The sequence below is a fragment of the Euprymna scolopes genome, chromosome 21, assembly GCF_053919585.1.
Source record: "Euprymna scolopes isolate OS-2025 chromosome 21, ASM5391958v1, whole genome shotgun sequence".
NCBI lineage: Eukaryota > Metazoa > Mollusca > Cephalopoda > Sepiida > Sepiolidae > Euprymna > Euprymna scolopes.
In genome coordinates this window covers 95,476,134-95,501,793 of record NC_136502.1, presented here as the reverse complement: position 1 = coordinate 95,501,793, position 25,660 = coordinate 95,476,134, and the positions used below count along the sequence as shown (strand labels likewise).

At 38.1% G+C, this 25,660-nt stretch overlaps 2 protein-coding genes across 3 annotated transcripts in view; one reads left to right on the top strand and one right to left on the bottom strand.

The window, feature by feature from the left end:
- Positions 1 to 25,660, bottom strand: part of LOC145242597 (uncharacterized) — a 34,119-nt gene that overhangs the window by 5,766 nt on the left and 2,693 nt on the right. The window contains exon 1 of one of the 2 annotated variants that reach the window (XM_080105704.1): positions 14,403 to 15,641. The exons of the other annotated variant lie outside the window; for it this stretch is intronic. The gene's annotated coding sequence lies outside the window, so the exon portion shown is untranslated. Of the gene's footprint in view, positions 1 to 14,402; positions 15,642 to 25,660 lie in introns of those variants that run through there. 2 annotated transcript variants of the gene reach the window in all.
- Positions 16,408 to 25,660, top strand: part of LOC145242602 (uncharacterized) — a 58,479-nt gene continuing 49,226 nt past the window's right edge. The window contains exon 1 of the mRNA XM_080105711.1: positions 16,408 to 16,497. The gene's annotated coding sequence lies outside the window, so the exon portion shown is untranslated. The remainder of the gene's footprint in view (positions 16,498 to 25,660) is intronic.

Here is a 25,660-nt window from a genome sequence, read left to right as displayed (position 1 = left end):
TTAAGGTCATATCCAGGACCGGTTAGTTTTGTGTTTTCTTATTAATATGGAGAAAGAGAGTTTTGTCTTTTTCTCATCGATTAATTTTATTTAGTTTTTCTTGTTGGTTAGTTTTGTTTTCTTATTGATAAAGAGAGAGAAAGGAATTTTGTCTTTTTCTTTTTGATTAGTTTCATTTAGATGATTTCAAGTAGTGAATAGGAATTAAATTGTGAAACAATAGTAAATGGGGAAAACCTTGCTAGCTATTAATAAAAAAAAAATGTCATTATCGCTCACCATGAAAGAAAAGTGTTCATTTAATCCATGACAATTTTCACATAAAACAATCAAGTTTCCTCTAATTAATGGCCAACACTCATCATAATGTCAAGCAGAGAAGTTGTCATAGCAACTATGCGCATGTCGGAATTTGTGTTTGGCTAAGGATTTGAGTTTCTAAAAAAAAACAATAATGGGGTTTTTCTTACATTATAATAGTAAAGTGAAAACATTGAAACTGATATGTTCCGCAAAAGGAATATATATCGTTTGAAATAGCTGATCATTTTGAGTAATAATTTGACAGATCACCGTACTAAACAGATGTTTGTAGTCGGAGTTGATATCCCTTTTTTTTTTTCATTTTATTTCTTGGAAGATTGTAATGCTGGCTATGGGGCAGCTTAACCAGTTGCCAAAATTCCCCTGCTTTTTAGTGAAACCAACCAAGAGTATTTATTAGTATCCGCATTGTTCCCTGAAGTGCAATTGTCTGGATTTCTTTTGCACTTGGTTTGCCAGGAATATTACTTAGGTAGGACTTCCTTTGTGGCCTGTTAAATCGCTCCCATTTCAATACTTTCTTTTTTTCTTTCTTCTTAAAAGGCTGATTAATCATTAATGACATTCTTCTGTGTTCCCTGGATTTCTGTAGCGGTGACACCGGAATAAAAAGAAATCGATCAATAATAAATTAATAATATTATCAGCATTCGCTGGTTCTTCTTTGTTATTGTAGTGAACCAACTGAGAGCTCTTTTTAGTATCCTTGTTGTTCCCTTAAGTGTAATTGTCTGGTTCTCTCTTGCACTTGATTCACCAGGAATATTAGTTAAGTAGGACTTCAGGTTCTTCTTCATAAACCTTGTGGCACCTATGATAACTGGTAAGATTGATATCTCCCTAAGATTCCAGTTTCTTTTCATATCATACATGAGACCTTGTCTGTTTCTCTCTTTCAGCTCTGCTCACACATCATTAGGGACACTCACTTCAACCAAGGTTGCCACTCTCTCTGACTTATTCCATATAACTATGTCAGGTTTAACAGCAGCATTTTCAAGGTAGATGGCTGTAGGTATTACATGGTCGTAATGTATGGTATATAAGTCATTTCCAACTGTTCTTTCAGGTTGATGTTTCCAGGACTTGCTGCTACACTGGATGTTTAATTTTTTACATTAAACATCCAGTGTAGCAGCAAGTCCTGGAACATCAACCTGAAAGAACAGTGTGAGGCTTTTTATGTCTGTCCAGGTGACTCTACTAATCAGTAATTATGGCTTATTTAGCCAATCATAATCCTGTAAGGAGGGAGGATCCGGATGTACTTACTCTTTACACCAGAAACATTAAAAAAAAACATGCTAAAATATTCAAAAGAACCTGCCGATTCTTAATATGCCATTAGTTTTGTTTAGACAGACATTTTTACACTTATATATCGAGATATAGATAAATAATTATTATATTGAACTAGCCAGGGTGTTTGGAGGTGTGTGTTGGGGGAAAAAAAAAAATTGGTAGTAGGCAGGCAGGATTAAACTCGTACAGCGAAGGCGGAAAAGAACGTGAAGAAAAAAAAAAAAAAAAAAATGAAATCTTTTCTGTTGCGTCCATCGTCAAACCGGAAGTGACGAAGGTTTAAATTAAGGCTAGTAAATCAAAAAGAGGGAATGACTTTTACAAATATTCGCGAAAAAGTGACCCCTCCCTGTAGAAAAGTGGCCAGTTGAGGATGAAGAAATCAATGTTTTTAGCCAATTTTTCGATATTTGTTGTCCGAAGGATCGTGTTTCAAAACTATACCAATCTCGTGAAAATCCGTCACCTCTGTCAAAAGTTTTAGGCAGACATACAAACATACATACATGACCGTCTTCAAGTCCAATGTAAACAAATTCTTGATGATCCATTCCCCTTAGGTAATCCAATTTACCAAATTTACACTTCTAAAGATTACTATATTGTCCTTTTCACCACTGTACACTCTTTAACTCTTATCCTTAAGTGGCCTCTGGGCCTTGATAAGTGGCGATTCCCTCGTAAAAAAAAAAAAAAAAATGAAATCCAAAGTTTTAATTGATGCTATCCACGTTTCAATAACTATTCTCGCTGATTATTACCTGGTGTCTTAACCATTTTTTGAAATGTCATTTTAGCTTGATGTGTTAAATTCCTTAAATTTAAACGGCAGGTTTTTAATTTTTTTTTTTTATCCTAATAAATCATCACTTAACAAGGCCAAAAGCCACTCGAGGATAGAGGTTGATGAGATTGCTGATTGGATAAAGGAACAGTACTATGAGCGGATTTCTATCTCAGTAGCTTCTTTCCAAGAGCTGCATGCTTGTGGAACTCTCTTCCTGCTTACTGTTTTCCTCATACCTATAGCCTTAGTTTTTTTCAAAGTGACAACCGTTTTATTTACGTTTCTGAATTTCTGAAACATGGATGCCATCAATTAAAACTTTGGAATTTAAAAAAAAATTTGGTAAATGTTTACTTTAACTACAACAGAACACCGACCAATAAAATTTGTTTTTTCTAGGTTTTCGGGGTCGCTGACAACGAATCTGATATTCAAACCCGTCGCAAATTTACCGTTTGCATGGTATTAACCCCTGAACCCTTGCACTATTTTGTGCCAACTCACCGCCATCGTTTATGCTATTCTTACATGATGCGTTCGCGCATGTACGCGCATAGTGAGGTGTCTTGTCACATGGCGGAAGAATTTTTAAGCAGACATTTTAAATAACAAGAAAGTTTTCAAAAACAAAATCTGGTTAATTTTTCTGTGTTACGTAGGTTTTGATGCTTTTTAATTGATCTAAAAAAAATTAAGTTTTCACAAGCGATTTACTAAAACATTTTTATTTTTCGTTTTTTTATTTTTGCAGGGGGGTATTCAATTATAGAACTTGTACAACATTTAAGAGGTGCTTCTGCAGTTTAATTTACCGTTTTACCGTAACGCGCCGACATACACTGAGCAGAAGAACTGTTTAATTTTTCATGACACCTCCGTCCCCCCCTTCCCCTCACTGCCCCCCGCCAATGTAAACAGAATTTTTGTGAAAAATTAAACAATCTTTCACGAGAAACACTCATCTGGCTGAAACTACTGTCAATAATTTTCCCCACTCTTTATCTGTGCCTAAATCCAAACGTAGATTCCATGAGCAAAGCTTCTTTCTTAGAAGTGCTCGCCTGTGGAACTCTCTACCGCTTGCCTGTTTCCCACTTGACTACAACTTGGACGTCTTCAAGTCCAACATAAATAAACTCCTGACAAACCGCCCCCTTAAGTATGACACTCTATCTAAACACCCAATACTAATGATTACTACAATACTATCTCATTGATTACTGCACACGCAATAACCCTTATCCCTGAGTGGCCTTCGGGCCTTGATAAGTGGTGAACCCCATGTAAAAAAAAAAAAAAGAAAAAAGTTCTTCTGCTCGGTGTATGTCGGCGTGTTACTTACGGTAAAATGGTGGGGAGAGGCGGAAAAAACAGTAAATTAAACTGCAGAAGCACCTCTTAAATGTTGTACAAGTTTTATCATTGAATAACCCTCCCTCCAAAAGCAAAAAAAAAGAAAAAGAAAATGCTTTTGTAAACCGCCCGTGGAAACTTAATTTTTTTTTTTTAGATCAATTAAAAAGCATCAAAAACTACGTAACACAGAAAAAAAATTCTTCCGCGATGTGGCAAGTCACCTTACTACGCGCGTACATGCGCGAACGCATCATGTAAGAATAGCATAAACGATGGCGGTGAGTTGGCACAAAATAGTGCGAGGGTTCAGGGGTTAATACCATGCAAATGGTAAATTTGCGACGGGTTTGAATATCAGATTCGTTGTCAGCGACCCCAAAAACCTATACAAAAACCAAATTTTATTGGTCGGTGTTCTGTTGTAGTTAAAGTAACATTTACCAAAAATTTTTACAAGAGAATCACTACTTCTCAAGGCCCTGAGGCCACTCGAGGATAAGGATTAAAGATTGTACAGTAGTCAAAAGAACAATATAGTAATCGTTAGAAGTGCAGATTTGGTAAATTGGATTACTTAAGGAGAACGGATCATCAAGAACTTGTTTACTAAGACCAAGGCCAATAGGTATCTCCTGCCTTTTTGATAATCATCCTTCATTCTTGCTTGCTCCTTACATCAAGTGACTGCATACCTTGTCTGGAGCGATTTCCATTAAACAAAACAAAGCAGAAAAAAAAAAAAAACAATGATTAGGAAGAAAAAGGGAAGAATTTGCTAACTTAAAAGGGTAGTTCGACAAGTATTTGTTGACATTAGACTTGAAGATGACTGTTGTAGTCAGCAGGAAAGTAGTGCAGTAGTACTGTGTTCCACAGATGGGAAGTCCTCTGAAAGAAACTTTGTTCATGGAATTAAAACATATTTAGTCAATAATCTGTAAAATAATATATGGCAGCCTTCGTTTGAACATGTTAATCGTTTTCCATTCCCATTTTAACAAATGAGATCGTCCAATCACCAAAGATTAAATGTAGCAATATAATTCCAGATTATCTAGTATCGTTACGTGTAAAAAATTTTAACTTTATCCATTTTGAAATGAATTGTTCCAAAATCGAATATAACATAACAAATATTAGGTTGTTGCATAAGTTCCCGCCATTTCATAAAAAATTTTTGTTCTAAAACATGTTTTGATATTTGGCAAACTGTTATATATCATTAGAAAGCACGTATTCTGTTCTACAAGATAATGGTCATCGTTTTTTGTTCATATAATTTTTTTCTTGTTTTTCAGAACTGTCAAATGGATTGTCAAGTAGATAAAAAATCACATTTTCAACAGCTTCTTCTTTTCGCCTTTAATCGAGGTCAAAAAGTGAGTGCAGTGACCAAGGATATTTGTGCCGTATATGGAGAAAACGCTATAGCTGAGAGAACTGCTTGAGATTGGTTTACCAGATTCAAACATGGTAATTTTGACCTCAATGTGCTCCTCGTTCCGGAAGACCAATCAAGATAGACCAAGACTAACTCAGGATTCTTTTGAAGGAAGAAGGTCATCATGTAGAGGATTGGGTGAAAAGATGACGTGTGATTTTGCTAAATATTTCACGCCACCTTCAGTCAATGGAATCCACACAAAAACTTGGAGCTTGGGTCCCACACTAACTTACTTTTGCCATTAAAATTCTTTGATTTTCTTTAAAAAAAAAACAGGGCAACTTATGCAATAACCTAATAGAATCCTGTCATTGTCGTCATCGACTTAAAAGTGAAAACCATTTTATGTACGTTTCTGAATTTTTGAGATGAGGATTAATTATTCGTATTATTTGGAATTTTTGGACTACTGTTCTCATCTTGGGTGCTATTTTTATAACATTTTGATCAATGTAACCTCCAGACTTCTTCAGGTGTTTCTTGTCGAACTCGGGACTCCGCACGGAATTTCGAACAGAACACTTTATTTAATCCATGAGGGTAGCATGCTCTGGTTCCCTCATCCATGACTGGGTACAGTTCTTATGTGATTCACAATTGTATTTTCCATTGCCCGCATTGAGGATTGAACTTTCAACCTTCAGGAGAAAGTAACTTACAACAGAATTTCACCAAGTAAATACACGTGCACATCCACGATCATTAGTGATGAAACAGACATACACATATATGCAACATTATCTAGACAAAAATACAACATGTGCATATGTCCATACAGTTCATAATGGTCATACAGCATAATCACATTTGACACATTGATTCCCTCAGATCACTGAAGTTAAGCAACGATAAGTCTGGCCAGTGCCAGATGGGTGACTATTTGGACTTCCAGTTGCTGCATGTGTTTTCCGTTTATCTCGGCATTGTTTCCAGTCGTCCTAGACTTCTCCTTGCCACTGGACTCAAACAGTGCCGACACAGGAGAGGTATAGTTGGCGACTACGCAACCCTTGCCTCACAATTACACACGCAGCTGCCCCTACAGGGAGTATCCCTTGTCTTTCGAGACTGAACGGAGGCATTGATAATGGTCCATTTGTTTAGATACACTCACCATATATCCTAACTATATAACAGCAGTGCCAGTCGAAGACTGCAAGTGATTAAAATATGCCGATCTTCTCGACAGATTCATATTAGTGATGGGATGATTCCAATATTTTTCCCGATTCCGATACAATTACAGATTCTGTACTAAATTCCCAATTCTGATTGGCAGTTGTTATTTTTTCCTGATTATCGTAAAAACACATGTTAAACGTGCAGGTATTTTCTCAAACATGAAAATGCACTTTATTTATTTATTATTTTATTATTTTTTACCAGCAATAAAAAATAATGTTTTAAACCAAATCAAATAACAAGGACAATTAAAAGAATCGTTTTTGAGATCGCAAAATAGGCACAAATTTTTCCGATTCTGATACCGATTTCAATACTCCCTAATAAACTTATTTTTCCGATTTTCGATTAATTATTCTGACGCAAATTCATATTCTAACAAATCACTGTCGACACAAGTAGAATGATTGGTTTCTACTGGCGGGACTGCTTCAACCATCAAGTTGTGACACATGCTTCAAGCCTGCTCTCAGCCTGCCAACCAAGTATAACATCTGATGAAACTTTCCGATGTTCCGGATATATCCATAAAGATTTTTTTTTTTTAATTTAGCAGGTGAAAAAAATTATTTAAACAAAGTAAATGTTTACATAAACTTTTTTAACTAAAAATGAACTTTTATGGCAATCTTGTCTACTTTATTAAAGGTTTTACAATATCATTTTAAAAAAAAAATAATTTGTTATTCTTAAATAATTGATTAGTATGTTTGAACTAAGATCAAAATGTAATATCTGTTCTGATACTTATTTCATTTTTTCAATCCTTGGTCAATGAAACAGAAATCCTTCTAAACTGAAGCTGTTTTAATTTTTGTTTCAATCCAGATTGGCCGTTTATGGGGAGCTGGACTTTCCCCATATTAAAAATGGACCTTGTGTATAGCTCTGCCCTTGTGGGGAGGTAAGTAAATAGGGACGGACTAGTAAGTTTTAATCTCTTTATTTTTTTTTCTTTAAATTGATAATATTCGACAAGAATCGTCAACAAAACATGGCTACGAGTGATTTAATTTTAAATTAAAATTACGTTTATTCGGGAAATTTTTACTTTTATTTCAGGACTAAAAATACAATTTTACCCTAAAAGTATGTGCAAAAAAAAAAGGCTAAATTTATGATAAATCATTTATCAAAGGTCCCTATTCTAGGGCATTTTGTAGTTGTAGGGAAACATGTAACTTACTTTAACACGTGTGCATGATTCAAAGGGTCGGTCGTGGAATGAAATGAAAGAGAAAGAAAGGAAAAACTAACATGAAGAGACAGTTTGTTTTGTAGTGAATAATCATGTGACTGTGAATGTTTATGCAAATAAGACTGGTCTATAAAAGCAGGCGTGTTTTTTACGCAGATGTGTGGAAGTCTACTGGAAAGATTGTTTGGAAGTCAGAAGTTTTGACAACAGTGTGGAACTTAACCAAGAAATTGGTGATTTGAAGTGCAGAATAAATAACACTTGAGTTATTTAATTATAAGCTATTTTGGCCCTTGATAAGTGCTAACTCAAAAATAAAAAAATAAAAATATGGACAGATTCGACTTTCGCTTGTTACCCGTGTTTGATTGATCTACCACTGGACCGTCTGTTTTGTCAAAGTGGTTGGGAAGGCTGAGAAAATCTGCAAACTGCAAAATTAAAGAACCAGCCACAGTCATTCCATTAAGGTTAACCTATGCAGTCTATCAGCAACTCGAGGATGAACCAGATGCGGGTGAAATCAAGCAGAGCCTGTATACAGCATTTGGTACAGATCCATTTTTGTACGGCAACAGTTCATGAGCCGGCGAATTCACCCCAAGGAAACGGTTGACGTATACCTAACCGATTTACGGAAGTTATCTGTACTGTTTGGTGGGGTCAACAACAAAATATTAAGCTGTGTCTTTTTAGTAGGCTTACCTGAGGAGATCAGTAAACTGTTGTGGGCATTGTCACGAATTGATGAATTGACAACAGACGAGTTATTGGCCCGAGCTCAAAACATCTGTAAGGAACAGGAACCAATTACAGCAGCAGCTAGTATTCGACATGCAGCATTCGAACCGGATGGAGGCAATGTAGATTCTCTCCTAGGTTACAATAAGTACGAGAGCCCGGTGTGCTACAAATGTGGGGAGGCCAATCATTTTGCTAAGGAGTGCTGGAGTCGAAGTGATATGAGGGGTGTGTATTCACGAGCACAGAGAACAGTACAATTCTATCACTGCAAAAAGTTTGGGTACATATCTTGCAACCGTTCGGGAAATGAAGTTGGGGACAAGGTACTATCACCACCCTTGCCACCTGCCAACGAATAAACATAGGATTGCCTGTCGTTGTCGTCAAAATTGATGATGTGCAGTGTTCGGCACTCGTAGACACGGGGTGTTACCAGTTTATAGTTAGTGCACATCGCTGTCAGAGAAGCAACCAGTTGGCATTATGACCATCAATGGCTTATCCCCAACATGTTGTGTAGGGACTGTCACGATCTGTACTGAGAAGGGTGATACAGCTGAAGTTGACGTTCTGGTGATGCAAGAAAAACCCCTTGGCTACAACATGTTCATTGGAATTGATGCAATACACTAGGAGGCATCATGATCACAGCGGCTGGAGATGGAGGGAAAGAAGTCTGTGCAGTTATGTCTATTGAAGAAAAGGACTTCTATGCTATGTTTGATGACAATGAAAGGGCGTGGACTGCGAAGTGGAAGTAGACCATGAGCCAGGCACCAGATCAACTGTGCAGCACTATTCCAGAGTATGCAGTTTCTACCAAGAATAAGGCTGCATATGAAGAAGAACTTCAGATGTGGATTGATAACAGTTTGTTTATACCATACCCACAGGAATGTCTGGGACCACCCAAAGAATTAATTCCGCTGATGGCTGTTGAACAATCTACTAAACACAAAATTCGACCCGTAATGGATTACCGAGAACTGAATCAACATGTTAATGCTTTCACCGGAAATGCAGATGTGTGCTCTGCTAAACTAAGAGAGTGGCATCAGAAAGGAAGTATGTAGCACTGTTGGATTTGCAGAGAGCCTACCTGCAGATACATGTCCATGAGTCATTATAGCCATTTCAAACAGTGATAATCAAGGGAAAAGGATACTGTTTGACATGTTTAGGTTTTGGCCTAAACGTAGCACCCTTAATAATGACAACTATTATTAAAACTGTTTTGATGCAGGATGAGACCACAGCAAAAGCTGCTTCAGCTTACATTGACGACATCTGCGTTAATGAGGACAAAATGTCTGCAGATGTGGTTCGAATGAAACTGGAATCTTTTGGTTTAATAAGCAAAAACCCTAAGCACCTAAAGGATGGGATGCCCATGTTAGGCCTTGAGGTCTGGGAGGAGGGCAATATTTTGCGATGGAAGCAAGGGAGCCCAATTACAGAGTTACCCAGTGTATTGACAAAGTGCATTGTGTTTTCTATTTGCAGCAAATTAGTAGGACATCTACCTGTCTGTGTAAGGCTCCGATCGGCAACAGGAGTATTAAAAAGACGAGTAACTGCAGTAACCAAATGATGAGACAACATGGTCGATGATGATTCTCTCCAGCAAATGATGGCCAAAACGTTGACTAAAGTATATAGGAACGACCCTGCCCGGGGTTAGTGATAAGTATCTGGAAATGAACTGAATGCATGGGTTGATGCAAGTTCATTGGCTACAGGTGTCGTGTTGTAACAATTGAGTACTCTTGTAGAAGATGCGTGTTGGCTTTTCTGAAAAATGATGCCCAGCATATAAATTTGGCAGAACTTGATGCCACGCTAAAAGGTCTTAATCTTGCATTGCAATGGCAAGCCAAGGTTGTGCATCTCCATGCTGACTCATTGTGTGTTTAGCACTGGTTGACCGACATCTTGACTGGGAAGGCTCAAGTAAAGACTAAAGCCGCAAGTGAGATGTTAGTACAAAGGAGACTGGCGATAATAAAGCATCTAGTTGACGAATACAGCTTACAGGTGGACATTACCTTGATTTCGTCGGTGCAGAATTTGGCTGATAGCTTTACTCATTAACCAAAGAGGTGGATTGATGTAATCAGGCAGGGATCTGATTCTCTGCAACTGACATGTGCACCATAACAGATCAATTAACACCTGATCAGATCCATATAATACATCAGCAGAGTGGACATCCCGGAATTCAGAGGACCACATATTTTGTACAAAGAGTGTGTCCTGCTACTACAAGAGCATCAATCAAGTATGACGTGACCATCTAAAGGAGTGATATTGCTCCCCATTGGGGAGATTAAGATCCCCTAAAACCCTGAGTAAGGCCGGGCAATTATGCTGAGATTGTTTGTTAAACATTGATTGAATCTCGGACAGCGGCGGGTGACCTATCAAAAGGGATGAATATATTGTGTTTTGTAAAAACAGACAGATATTTTATTGTTTAAAAAACGGCAGGAAATGTCAGAATAAGGTGGAATGAAATCATACATTTGTTTGGCCTGAGGAACACCTGCTCAGACGTTCTGACTTTCTGAGTAGGAAAGTGACAGTGATTGACCTTTTGGGGCGTGTGAAGAGAAATTTAGTTTTGGTCCCAGATTAGCAGGCTATGGACAACCTGCTGAGGTGCATACACGCAAAAGACTTTAGGGATCCCTCAAAAGACGTGTTGTACCCTGACTGGTTTAGCAGATTGCCCCAACCATACCATCACCTCCCAATATAAGCAAATGCCCAGTCCGATTTTAGCAGATTGAAGCCGAATCTTGAGAAAAACACACGCTCCCAAGAACGCCACCACCCCTTCCATCCATCCTGACCGCCATCGTGGAGAACAGAAAAATAAGATTTTGGAAAATCTTGATGTTTCTGGTGTAATCGCACTGAACGATGTACATATGTAAAAACTTGTATTTTTCGTGAATTAACTTTTCAGTAGTTAAAAACCTCTGAGTCTGTTTTCTTTTTGGCATGCATGCGAAACTTTGATTTTCAGCAGAAATCCACACGAAGCCTGAGACGCTGAGAATTTATGTTGATTTCTCTCAAAAGATAGACGATCAACGGCCAGACCAGTTCAGCAGGGTCAAAAGCCATCTGCTGGCTTGGGCGGGAGGACCACACAAAGCAGCCATATGATTATGCAAAGTGTGTCAGCAAATTGATCTGGCACCATCCCAATGGCAAAAAGGGAAGCTTAAGGTGGAGGTCAACTGGTGTCAGGTAGGGATTGATGTTACGCATCCGAGCGCAAGCATTTTTTGATCTTAACAGATTGTGGCCCTACACGTTTCGCGATATGGCGATTGTTGATACAACAGGATGCATCTCGCATTATACGACTGTTGAGAGCCGTTTTTCTTGAACGTGGTGCCCTGCTTGAAATCCTGACTGATATTTTCGATGTCAAGAACTTCAGAAATTCACACACAGATGGGGGATTAGAACGCGTTACCAATGTGCATATTTTCCTGAAGATAATAGTATAGCGGAGTGGTGTCACCGCACCGTCAAAAGAATTGCAGCCAGGACACAGTGCTCAATTCCAGAAGCTGTGTACTGGTATAATGTGACACCCACGGACAATGCAACACCATCAACTGCACCAGCCAATGGGATTTACTGCTATGAACAATGTATAAAAGGAATAGACGTCACACCATCAGTGGTTAGAGTTGTCAATACACGATATAAAGTGGGAGACCGTGTTTGGGTAAAATCCCCAAATGCTGGGTGCACTGCAAAATTTTGCAAAGGACAAATAGATAAAATCATAAGTCCTCAGACCATGTTGATTGATGGTGTACCACGTCATGTAAAAGATATTCGCCCCTGTCATGCCTCTTCTGATTCTGAGGACGATGTGGAGGATCACATACAGTTCAGGGATGATCCTGATCGCCTGCTACCCTTTCAGGTGAGCATAAGAACACTACCTACAAAACCACGAGAGAGGATAATGGAACATACTGAGGAAGATGGAAACAAGGTGGTGATGCCTCCGATTCTTCAAAGAAGTAACAGACAAAGATGGATACTGCCCCCCCCGCCCTAATTGTGAAACACCGCCTATGGAACCATGAGAGGTGATAATGGAACATACTGGTTGCAATAACGGTGGTAATGAGGAAGATGACAACAAGGAAGTGATGCCCCGATTCTTCAAAGAAGTGCCCGACAAAGATGACTGCCCTTCTACCCTGTTTGTGATCATGAGATCAGGGGGGAGTGTAGGGAAACGCGTGACTTACTTGACTAACACGTGTACATGATTCAAAGGGTCGGTCATAGAACAAAATGAAAGAGAAAGAAAGGAAAAACATGGGGAGAGAGTTTGTTTTATAGTGAATAATCACGTGACTGTGAATGTTTATGCAAATGAGACTGGTCTATAAAAGTGGACGTGAAGCGAGCATGAGGCGAGTTGAGAGAAGGCGTGTTACTTAAGTAGACGTGTGGAAGTCAGCTGGAAAGATTGTTGCGTTTGGAAGTCGGAAGTTTTGACAACAGTGTCGAATTTAACTGAGAAATTGGTGATTTGAAGTGTAGAATAAATAACACTTGAGTTATTTAATTACATCAGTTTAGAAAACAAAGTGAAAAAGTGGTTGAAAAAACAAATATATAACACATAAATGTTACCAAAGGCAAGATAATTCTATAATTGAATCGGATGTTTTTACTGTTAAACACTAAACTCTATCGATTTTTTAAACAAATGTCCTGCCAATTAATAAACAAACTTGAATGTAGTTCTTACTTCAGCCATTTCTTCCAAGCAAATTCCTGAAAAACCGAAAAACGTTGAAGAAAAGGGTCGAAGTGAAAGTAGTTTTTTTTTTTTTTTTTTTTTTTTTTGCCTTTACTCAGGTGTAAATTCTCAGAGGGTACCTTCCCATGCATTATCTCCTTCAGAAGACTTATTGGTTTACTGTTGATCGTCGGAGATGCCCCTAATGAAAAATGCTGATAGAGCCCCAAAATTACATCAAACTATGCAGGCATCCAAAGTGGCCAAATTTTTTTTAGGGGGCTGGGGGGGGGTCATTCCCCAACCACTCTATACATTGACCGGCAACCGGCACCTATGCAGAATACCGACCGTGCTGAAATAATAGCGTTATTTAGAAAACTAATCTTCATATGGGGAGAGGGGCCTTTTTTAAAAAACTACTTTCACCTAATAAACAAAAGATACCGTAAAATATTGAATTTAACTTGAAAATTCTATTTAAAAACTAGCACAGTCCATTTTGTTCCGTATAAGTACCTACTGACCTCAAGTGGGAGACAGGTAAATAAACATAAATCCACTGTCCCAAGCATTATCTCCTCCTTCGAGAAGGAGATCCAAGGCGTCCCTCCCAAAAAATGCCAACGAGTTCGACCACGGAATTCTTGCAGACATCATAAGAGCCCCTTTTTGGAAGGGGGGGGCAGATTCTTTCACGTTAAGCCAATTTCGTATCAGTCACCTCCATTCTTCGTGGGAAAAATATGTAAATAAAGCTTAATTTAGATTCCATGCAGATAATAATTAAAAAATAAAATAAAATAATAATAATAATAATAAAATCACGGTGCTTGTACAAAGAAAGGTGACAGATCGAATTAAAAAAAAAACCCACAAGATTGCAGAAACAGGGGACATAACTCAGATTGCTAATTTTAGAAAGCATATTTTTAGATTACTTTCAATTTTAGCTTATTGTTATTTAATTAAATTATTTTTTATTTAAAAATAATATTTTTGATATAAATTTACGAAAATAGAACTGGAAATTATTCAAATATTAATTAATTTAATTAAACTACTCTTTTTGCCGTTTCTAAATTGGTACTTATTGGACGGCGCTGAAATAATAACGTTAATATTTAGAAAACCATTCTGAATATGGGGAGGGGAGGGAGGGTGTTTTGTAACTATTGTGTACTTTCACCTAACAATTTTATATAAAAAAATCTTCCTTGTTTCACGATTTATCTCCCTTGTTTGATCTGTCGCCTTTCATACAAACACCAAAAGTACTTACTTAGTAAATATATTGATAAACCAACGTTTTCAACACTTTTTTTCTTTTTTTTTAACACGAAGTTAACCTCCATAATATTTCCTTGGTCCATTTGTGTAAATCATTTTTAATCGATGTGAAAATATTGTAAAGATTCCCCAAATGCGCTTTTCTCCTTTTTAAAACCTTTGACAAAAAAGTCAGAGTCCGGTATTAATTATTGAGCTAATAATAACAATTATTATTATTATTGTTATTGTTTCGATAATTAATATCATTATAGTTGTTCTAGAGGCGAGCAAAGTACAAATTCGAATACGTCGATCATGACTTCTTTTCTGAAATATCTACGACACCCAGGAAAACGTCATTGAATGAAAATATGAAACAGTTGGATAAAAATAAAAAAAAATGTAGTCTAAAAAAAGACAGGTTCTTGTAACATGGCCCGAATAATCGTCGGTTTTAACAGTACTTTTGGTTTATTACGAAATTAAGATTTCACTTTTTATTTTTTACAACGGATACTTCTATGTTAAAAAGCAAAAGAGAAAAATAAAAATCTATGTATATATTATTTATTTATATATTTATTTATTTATATATTTAGTCATATAATGACTAAATGAAATATCCAGAGAGACAACGTCATCACCGAATGAGCTATAAATTCCGCCGTGCCGTGCACCGTGATAATTTCTGCCGAAAATAAAAGTTATGGATTATGGAAAAATCGGAATGGCGTTTAGTGTAAGACTTGTTTAAAACCTTTTTTTTTTTTCTCTTTCCGTATTAAAAACAAGGTGAATCCAAGCGATTAGCGATTTTTGAAGTACCAACGTGTTTATTAGATGAGCGGCCGCAGCTTTCATGGTCGCATTTGCACTGTAATATATTTAAATAAAAGCCTTAAAACTAAAAATAAAGGGGTTCAAAGAAGGTAAAACAGTCTTTCTTTTTTTTTTTTAATTTATTTAATAATTTAAATGGAAATAAAGAAATAAAAATAACTGCTTTTTCACTTCCAGGGTTTCAAAATTTCAATCTAAATAAATAAGTGGGGTTTCCTAGTTGTCAAGTCCCAAAGAGTAAATGCGGTATTATGCTGAAGGGATTCCATTTATCCCCCCCCCCAAATTTATTGGCCCTGTGCTTAATTTCAAATATAAGTAATTGGTATTATTCTTGTATCAATATCCTCAGCTATCCGCTAAAAAAAAAAAAAAATTGAGATTCTACTTCTTTTAGGCGATTAGACGTGAACACTTTGAAAAATTGGTATTATTATACAAACACCGTGACAGCGTTAGGGTTAGGGTTAGGATTAGGGTTAGGGTTAGGGTTTAGGGTTAGGGTTAGGGTTAGGTTTAGGGGTTAGGGTTAGGGGTAGGGTTAATTCGCTGTCACGGTGTTTGTATAGTTTTACCGAAAAATTTGCCATAAATAAACAAACACAAAAACTATTTTAAAATTTAGAATGGGAGATCAGTTTCGTACATAAATCTTACATAAAATCATCTTCCATTTCCGCGCCATTCAAGCGTTTTAGAACAGTTAACGATTTTTTTTGGGGGGGGGGGAGTTTACTTTTGTAGGCGATACGACTTTACCGTTCGAACTTAGGTTTAGTGGTAAAAAAAAGTTAACTGCTCCAAAAGGTTAGAATGACCCAGAAATGGGGAATCATTGTATGTCTGTCAAATTTATATACAATACTGAGTTCCCACTCTAAATTCTAAAATAATTGTTCTTGTTTTCTTCTTTCTGCAAAGTTTTTCACGATGTTCACATATAATCGCCTAAAAAAAAGTAGAATCTCATTTTTGTTGGAGGAAGGGGGGATAAATGAGGATGTTAATCTATAAATTTATCGAAGATTTAATAAACTAACAATTGCTGTTAATTCTCAGAGGAATTACATAAGAAAACGGACGGGCATGTCAAAGATTTCGATGACGATAGGTGCATCATCATGAGTCACATCTTCCGCTTGGTACGAACCCACGTGACTTATTTTTCACCATTCCTTCGATCCAGTTGGTTGATGGAAGACAAACCTTGGCTTTCCTCTGCCTCTTTTGACTTCTAACATACTCTCAAAGCATAACTTTTACAGGTTAGTGGTTGATCGTTTGACATGGCCAAAACGTTTAAGGCTTTTACGTTTGATTATATCAAATAGAAGGGGTAGGGAAGAAGTTTGACGGTGGGTGGATATTTTAGTTTTTTCGATCAGGCGATATCCTGTAATGAAACACATTACATGATTTTGAAACACCTCAATGCGATTGGTTAATTGTTTAGTCCACGTGATACAATCAAAGCCATATAAAACTACAGGGAGGACATAAATAAACTTTTACTTTAACAGTTTTAACAGTATCGGCACCCTTTTTAATTTTAGAACGGTGTATTTTTAGAAAGCTGCTCAACCCAGCCCGATTCTGTGTTTCAATGTCTCATGATCACTGGAGAAAGTCAGTTTATGCCCTAAATAAATGAATTGGCTATGCTAACTCTGCGTGTGGATAGCATGGCAGAGCTTACTTGCTTCTGTGGCAAGGGAAAAAGCCGCTAGTCTGTAGACAGGTTTGAACTCAACATCCGAACGAGGAGGGTTTGGGGTGCCTGACTTGACAACTACCGACATGTCGAGAGACTGACGTTCCTGAGCTAAACCTTGACAAAAGATTCTTTGTGAGGTCCCGGGGTTAGGAAAACTTTTCCCAATTTCATCCCAAATATCTTGATTGAAGAATAGCATAAACCGAGGGAGTTCTTTACTGAAATGCTGAGCTGTTGGGGTTCAGCAAACTCACACAGTCTAGGAAAATACTATATTGGGAGCTAGTGCCAAGGACTGCTTTGGATCCGCTCGGGGAGTGGCTTAGATTATTGGAGGACGAAACCCACCCTCAGTGGAGATGTGCACCAGACCAGAGTCATTACAATTACTCTGAGTTTTCATGGACCTAGCAATTGGTCCAAGGTGTGCTACCTCTTAATGACAGACTTTTCAAAACTAAAACTTGCAATAATCCATTTTATCTGTGCTGGCTAGATGTTAAAAAAGAAACATCTGAACATGTCTTGTTTAAGTTCAGCAGGCTGTGAGAGTTCTGGATGTATGTCAAAGAGGTAATGGCTCGCATCATCCCCGATCAGTTGATACCCTACATGTAACATCTGTAGTGTACAATGTAATGTCTTTGTGGCCTAAGGAGGAACAGATGATGTTCCTCACGATCCTAGCCATAGTTAGACTAGTAATGTAGACATGTGCTTAGAGAGAGAGAGATAGATAGAGAGAGAGAGAGAGAGATAGAGAGAGAGAGAGAGAGAGAGAGAGTAGGGGTGAACCACTTTCTGATTACGATTGATTTTGAACTTTAAGCATTAGCTTAAAGTTAAAATCAAATGTGATAGGAGGAAATATTCTGCATTACTCTAAAGAAGGTGAATGCACACCACTAGCTACAGCTTGGACAGACCAAATTTGAATATGTGTTCCTTGCCTGGACATGGTGTTGTACACCGAGACCTAAGGTCTTATCATACTCCTGTTAGCAAAGTCTCTTACCTAGTGGTGAAATGAGCTCTGGCATGATGAACATAAATATTGGTCGTGGCTCTGTCTCTCATTCTTTTTTGTTTTATTAGAGATCCTTCAATATACTCACTTTTGCTTTCTCCCTGACCTCGCAACCATCTCGAAAGACATCACCCTTGCCCACATACACCAACCAGTTTTATTTTTTTTTACACCCTCATTAATCCCCACTCAAAAACTGATTCACTTGTTTTAGACGGTTAGAAGACCCCCCCCCCCCGAAAACAATGAGTAGCTCATTTCTATCCAAATCGATTTAAAATGATCTTACTAAACACTCAGGTTTTTGTTTTGTTTTTCTGCCAATAATGTTTTCTGTAGACCCCCACCCTCCCACCAACGTATGAATTTGACATATATGTTATAAATAAGAAAAACGTCAAAACCCGAGGATGGGTAGGATTACCCATAGTGTGAATGTGGTATCTTGATGACTGAAAGTAATTTAAGAGAATAAACAAAAAGGATAACACACAACGCAACTCCCACTTACCGAACTTGGCCTTGTGCCACATTTATTTCATATTTATGTCTGTATTTTTTTCAAAATTTATTTTTGTAAAACCCATTGTAAAAATTATTCATGGATAAATACGTAGTTATGCATGTACATTACCATACTATTTCTTTTTTTTTTTTTTTTGCTTTATGGGGACGGCTCAATAAGAACTTGTTTACATTGGATTTGAAGGCTACCATGTTGTATTCAACCGGGAAGCAGGACAGTGGAACAGTGTTCTACAAGCAGGCAGTTTTCGGAAAGAAGCTTTGTTCATGGAATCTGAGCTTTGATTTAGGCACAGATAGAGAGTGGGGGAAATAGTTTATAGTGGTTGTAGCTAGTCGAGTGTTTTTTTGTGAAAGTTTGGCAAGGAGGAACAATAGAGTAGAGTTCAGTCGAGTACTTGCCATTAAAATAACAATAGATCAGAGACAGGCTCGCAACATCTCTTCAGTGGGAAAGAGATTGTAGGGAAGAGAAAATGGCATCAACTACTAAGTTTGGAAGCCAGTTTTGAACTCTAACAAAACTGGATAGGGCTCGCCAAGCAGCTCCTACCCAGATGTGCTAATTACTCTATTTTAGCGCGTATCTGGCTCTTATACAGATAGAGGATTGCATTGACAGTGTAGTAGCAGAACAGATACTACACTTTGCTTGTAGCTAAAATATCAATTTATTTATCAGTACTCATGCACTTATGTAACCGTGCTGGAATAATGTCATTATTTAGAAAGTAATTCTTAACATGGAGAGGGGAGGGTGTTTTGTAACTATTCTTTACTTTCACCTAACAAATTAATAAAAAAAAAAAAAAGATATGGCGTGGTAGAATGTTCCAACTATTTTTCTAGCCATCTTGGTAACAGATTTGATGTATGTATACCATTTCAGATCAGGAGAGAAGGTCAGTCCCAGAAGCTTAAGACGTATAACTTCTCCAAGACAAGAGCCATTCATTTCAATTGGGGTGTGATTACGATCAGAGCGATTATGATGAAAGAAGAGAAGCTTGGTTTTCAATGCATTAAAATTAACCAGCCACCTTTTCCCTCATTGCACCACATGCTCAAGATCAGAAGAGAGAGAATCAGACAGACCTTGATCATTGCTGACATTTGAAGTGTTGCCATAGATTGTGGTATTATCTGCATGAATGTCTACGAATGATCTAAAAATGTGATTTGGGAGATCATTGATAAAGATCAGGAAGAGAGTTGGGCGCAGGATGGAACCTTGAAGGATGCCAGCATTAATACTATGAGTTTCTGATTTATGTCCATTAACAACTACTCTTAAAAGCCTATCAGAGAGAAAGGATTTAATAATTGAGAGGACATTACCAGCTATGAAATAGTTGGTAATCCTGTGAAGTAAACCTTTATGCCATACTCTATCAGAATCCTTTCATATGTCAAGAGCTATTTTTTAAAATAGTTTTTTCAAGTTAAATCCAATTTTTACTATATGTTTTTTTTTTATTAATTTGTTAGGTGAAAGTACAGAGTAGTTACAAAACACTCTCCCCTCTCCATGTTAAGAATGACTTTCTAAATAATAACATTATTCCAGCCCGGTTACATAAGTGCATGAGTACTGATGAATAAATTGATATTTTAGCTACAAGCAAAGTGTAGTATCTGTTCTATTACTACACTTCATTTTTTTTTTTTGTCTTTGATCATTGGAGGAGAAATCCTTCTAGACTTTGGAAATTTTTATTTTTGTTTCAACAACCCAGAAAGACCCCTTTTTAAGGAGCTGGATTTTTGCTATATAAAATTTTGTTTTTATTTCTGTGTCTACTGTTCAATTCTGACCTTGTAGGGAGACAATCTTTATAAAATATTCTTGGTAAAAATTAGGGTCAAACTTGAACTACCGGATCACGAGATCCTTCTTTGTTGGAGTGACGAGCCGTCCGGCTCGATCTTAGGAAGTGTACCCTTTTCAGGCATTATCTCCTCCTTTGAAGGCATACCGAGTTGTTCTCAGCTACTTTTGTACCCGATCAAATCATCCAAAACAAGTCTTTCTCACCTCCTCCTTCCTTGTGCCACACTTTGCTATAGCAGAAACCAAATTCTAAATGCAAATTCCATGAATAGAGATTCTTTCCTAGAACTGCCTGCCTGTGGAACTCTGTTCCCCTGAACTGCTTTCTGTTGTAACATGGTTGTTGGACTTGGAACACATACATAAGATCAGTCGCCAAAGTTGCTGGAAAAAAGGTGAGATCCTTCCATTAATTCAGTAGATATCTACCTGTTGATGCGATTCTCTACCTATATAAGAGCCAGGTACGTCCAACGATGGATTATTGTTGCCACATCTGGGCAGGAGCTGCTAGAAAGACCTTAGTTTGCCTTGACAGAATTCAAAATAGACTTCGTAGCCTAGTAGGAGATGCCGTTTTCTCTTCCCTGCAAACTCTTTCTCACAGAAGAGACACTGTCTCTGCTTTATTGTTATTTTCATGGCAGGTGCTCGTCTGAGCTCCAATTTATGGTCCTCTCTCGCCAAACATTCATGAGAAACACCCGTCTAGCTGAAAGCACTATCAATAATTTCTCCTACTTTTTATCTGTGCCAAAACCTGAAGATAGATTTCATGAACAAAGCTCCTTTCTTAGAACTGCACGCCTGTGAAACTGTCTTCCATTTTCCTGCTTTCTAGATGACTATAATATGGTCGTCTTCAAGTCCAATGTAAACAAGTTCTTGATGAGCCGTTCCTCTTAAGTAATCCAATTTACCAAATTTACATTACTAATGATTCCTATATTGTCCCATTGACTACTGCACACTCTTTAACCCTTATCCTCGAGTCGCCTTTTGGCCTTGATAAGTGGGGATTTCTTTGTAAAAAAAAAAAAGTCCAATCCGTCCTCTTAGATAATCAAATGTTACCCAATTTCCACCATTAATGATCACTGCACTGTTATGTCAGTAACTACATTAACTCTTATCCTCGAATGGCCCTCGAACATTGATAAATGCTGACTCTCTTGCAAAAAAAATATAAAATAAAATAAAATAAATGAACAAATGTAATCTGGCACATAAAATTGATCAAGTAAAATTTTGAAAGTAAAGCAATCAAAATTTATGATTTTTAACGATTTTAATAGTAAATCGTATCCATTATAATAAAGCTGGTTTTGATTTTGATAGTTCGAATTGAATTGTCTCTTTTATTTGCAAATCATGACCGATCAAAACAGTGTTTCACTGTTTTGCTTAGTGATAAAATTTGATTTTCTTAATTTAAAAAAGTACTTGATCGATTTACATGATTTGGGGAATATGACATCTTCGTCTAATAAGCAGCAAAAAAGTTTTACAAAAATAGGGATGGGGGAAAAATCATGGGTTTGAATGAATTGACTTAAGTGCGTCATTATAAAGTTTACTTTACAAATTGATAAAAGTTAATTATTGGATTTTAATTAATTATAAGGTGAAGCTCCAATGATTCAAACAATAGATAATGACAAACTTCCACCCATTAATATGGGAGGGGAGATTATCATCAAAAGTGTCCTGAATTGTTAACTTAGCACCGGCCTTACTACTTAGATATAAATAAGCCACTTGTACCCATTCCCCTCCTCCCCTTTTTTTTTTTTTTTTTTTAAATGGAGAGTAGATAATACAGTGGATGTGTTATCGGCAGCTCCAGTAACTCTCGCTTCTCCTTTTTTTGTCCCTCAGTCCTCATTCAATGAGTGATTTTTCTGACTAAAGGGTGAAGAAAAAGCTGCTTAAAGGTCGGTAGTACTTGGTGAACAGTAGTCTGAGACGTCGGAAATTTTTCTGTCTCTATGTCTGTCCTTGTGGCCATGTCACTAGTAAGGGTGCTGGAGGTAAACGTTTTGTCTGGGCTGACGTTATCCGCCTGATAGTCAGGGACCCGAACCTTGGATTAACCACTAAGGAGGCTGTCCTATCAGCAGGCGCAAAGTACTGGGACTGCTGTATTGCCATTTGGTGAGTGGATCTGAACCATGCAGTAGTCTCTGGTGGGGCCTCTCGGTGCCATACTAGTGGGTAATTGTTACGGCTTTACCTTTTCGTGTGCTACAAAAAAAAAAAAAAATATTTCCTGTCTTTTTCTCTCTTACTTTCCCTCTCTGTACTGCTCTAAGCAAGTATGCCGACCTGTTCCACAAATCCCAAAACCTCAACATGAAATATCTCCAGAATAAAAACTCAAATAAACCTAGAACCCCATCTTCCAACGTAGACCTCTACTACCAGGTCTCCTTCTCCAACATCAGGGGTCTACGTTCCAACCTTCCAGAGGTTGAAACCCAATTACAGGAGATGAAACCGGACATATTATTTCTAAGCGAAACTGGAATAGGGCCGACCACTTCCCTAGATGAGTTCATAATTAACGGATACTCTAACTTAACAGCTAAATCTGTCCCCCAAGATCGCCATGGGCATGGAATATGTGCCTACATTAAAGATGGCTTCCCATGTGGCAGGTATATCTCTAGAGAAGATCCTAATTTACCCTATATGTGCTTCAGGGTTGCACTTGCTAACACCACTGCATTTATATTTGCCCTCTATCGGACCCACAACAGCGGAGTTACTATCTTTAAGAGTATATCTGAGAAAATAGACCACATCCTGTCTGCACATCCCTCGGCTAACATCCACATCTGTGGTGACTTCAACGTCCATAATGTGGAATGGCTGACCCATTCAAATAAGAAGACGATGAGGGGGGGGGTTGTCATGATTTGGCCATTGCTTATGACCTCACTCAGATTGTTCGCGAACCCACCCATGTGCCCAATACACCTGGTCAATATGCAAGCCTCCTAGACCTTTTTCTCTCAACTTCCCCTGAGCTATGTTCATGTTCCGTTCATTCTCCTCTAGGATCCTCCGACCACTCCGTCGTATCAGTTAAGATAAAAACGAAATGTAATAAGTCCCCAGACGTACCCCTCCACCGTACTGTATACCGATACTCTATGGCTGACTGGGATAGCTTCCGTACATTCATATCTGATTTACCTCTGCACTCCATGTTTAAAAAGGAAGTGTCCTCTATAGTATCAGATCTGACCGAATGGTTAATTGTAGGCATAGACCAATTCATACCATCTAAAAAATTCCAACAAAAACCTAACAGCCAGCCATTGTTCTCCCCAGAATGTGCTGCTGCTGCTATCGCACACAGAAATCACTTTTTTCATAGCTACCAACGTAATAGATGCACTGAGACTAAAGCTGCTTTCAGGACTGCCAGCAACCACTGTAAAAGAGTAATAAAAAATGCAAGAGAGCTATATGCCCAGTCTGTTAAATCCAAGGTAGCTGATCAGCGGCTTGGTTTCCACCAGTTTTGGCAAATAACAAATAGGATCCTGAACAAAAGTGTGCGTTCTATCCCAACCATTATCAATGGACCAGAGGTCATCTCGTCAGCGTCAGACAAGGCCAAACTATTTTCAAAGAACTTTGCAGCTAATTCTACCCTATGCGACGAAGGCCATCAACTCCGCATATTTCCTCCTATAACACAGAACACGCTAGGTAACATACAAATATCCATGCATGAGGTCGCCAAGCTAATCAAGAACCTTGATTCCTGTAAAGCATCTGGCCCCGACGGCATCCCAATTATAGTGTTAAAAAAGCTTCAACCAGAACTTGCTCCCATACTTACGAAACTGTTTAAGCGCTGCCTTAAGGAGAAGTGCTTTCCGACTCCCTGGAAGACCTCATCAGTTTGCCCTGTATTTAAGAATTCAGGTGATAAGTCATCTCCCTCTCAGTACAGACCAATAAGTCTCCTGTGTGTTATGAGTAAGTTGCTGGAATCCATATTAAATAGAGAAATAATAAACCACCTCAGCAGAAACAATCTTCTTAGTGACACACAATATGGTTTCCGCTCTGCAAGATCTACCGCAAATGTGCTGACGGTTATATCTCACCGAATTAGTGAATCTCTTGACAAAGGTTTTCTTTCCTTCTAGGGCAATTGCTCTTGACATATCAAAGGCCTTCGACAAGGTATGGCATAAGGGTTTACTTCACAAGATTTCCAGCTACAGTATAACTGGAAATGTTTTCTCAATCATTAAATCATTTCTCTCCGATAGGCTCATAAGAGTAGTGGTCGATGGACAAAAATCGGAGGCCTGCAGTATTAATGCTGGAGTCCCTCAGGGGTCAATCCTGGGCCCAACTCTCTTCCTCATCTACATCAATGACCTCCCTAAACACATACTTAAATCATTCGTTGACATCTATGCTGATGACACTACCATCTACGGCAACACATCAAAGGCTGTAAATGACAAAGTTCTCTCTGATTCTCTCTCCTCTGATCTCAAGCGCGTAGTTCAGTGGGGGAAGACGTGGCTGGTTACCTTTAATGCATCTAAAACCAAACTCCTATCCTTACATCATCAACGCTCTGATCCCCATCTGGCATCAATTGGGATGGATGGCTCTTGTCTGGATGAGGCCCCGTGTTTTGATAAGCTTCTGGGTTTGATCTTTACTCCTGATCTGAAATGGAACACGTACATCAAGTCTGTTGCCAGGGTCACTGGAAAGATGGTGGGATCCTTCTACTGCTCCAGAAGATATCTCACTACTGATGCAATTCTCTATCTATATAAAAGCCAAATACGTCCAAGGATGGAATACTGTTGCCATATCTGGGCAGGAGCTGCTAAAAACAGCCTATCCTGCCTTGACAGAGTACAAAATAGACTTCGTGGCTTAGTGGGGGATGCCCTTTTCTCTACTCTACAACCTCTCTCCCACAGAAGAGACGTTGCGAGCCTGTCCTTGTTTTATCGTTATTTCCATGGCAAGTGCTCGTCTGAACTCCAATCTCTGGTCCCCCCCTCGCCAATCTTTCACGAAAAACACCCGTCTAGCTGAAACCACTGTGAAAAATTTCCCCCACTCTTTATCTGTGCCTAAATCAAAACGTGGATTCCATGAACGAAGCTTCTTTCTTAGAACTGCACGCCTGTGGAACTCTGTTCCGTCTGCCTGCTTCCCACCTAACTACAACTTGGATGTCTTCAAGTCCAACGTTAACAAATTCCTAATGAACCGCCCCCTTAAGTAAACACTTCATCAAATCTCCACACTAACGTATGTACTTGCAATAACCCTTATCCC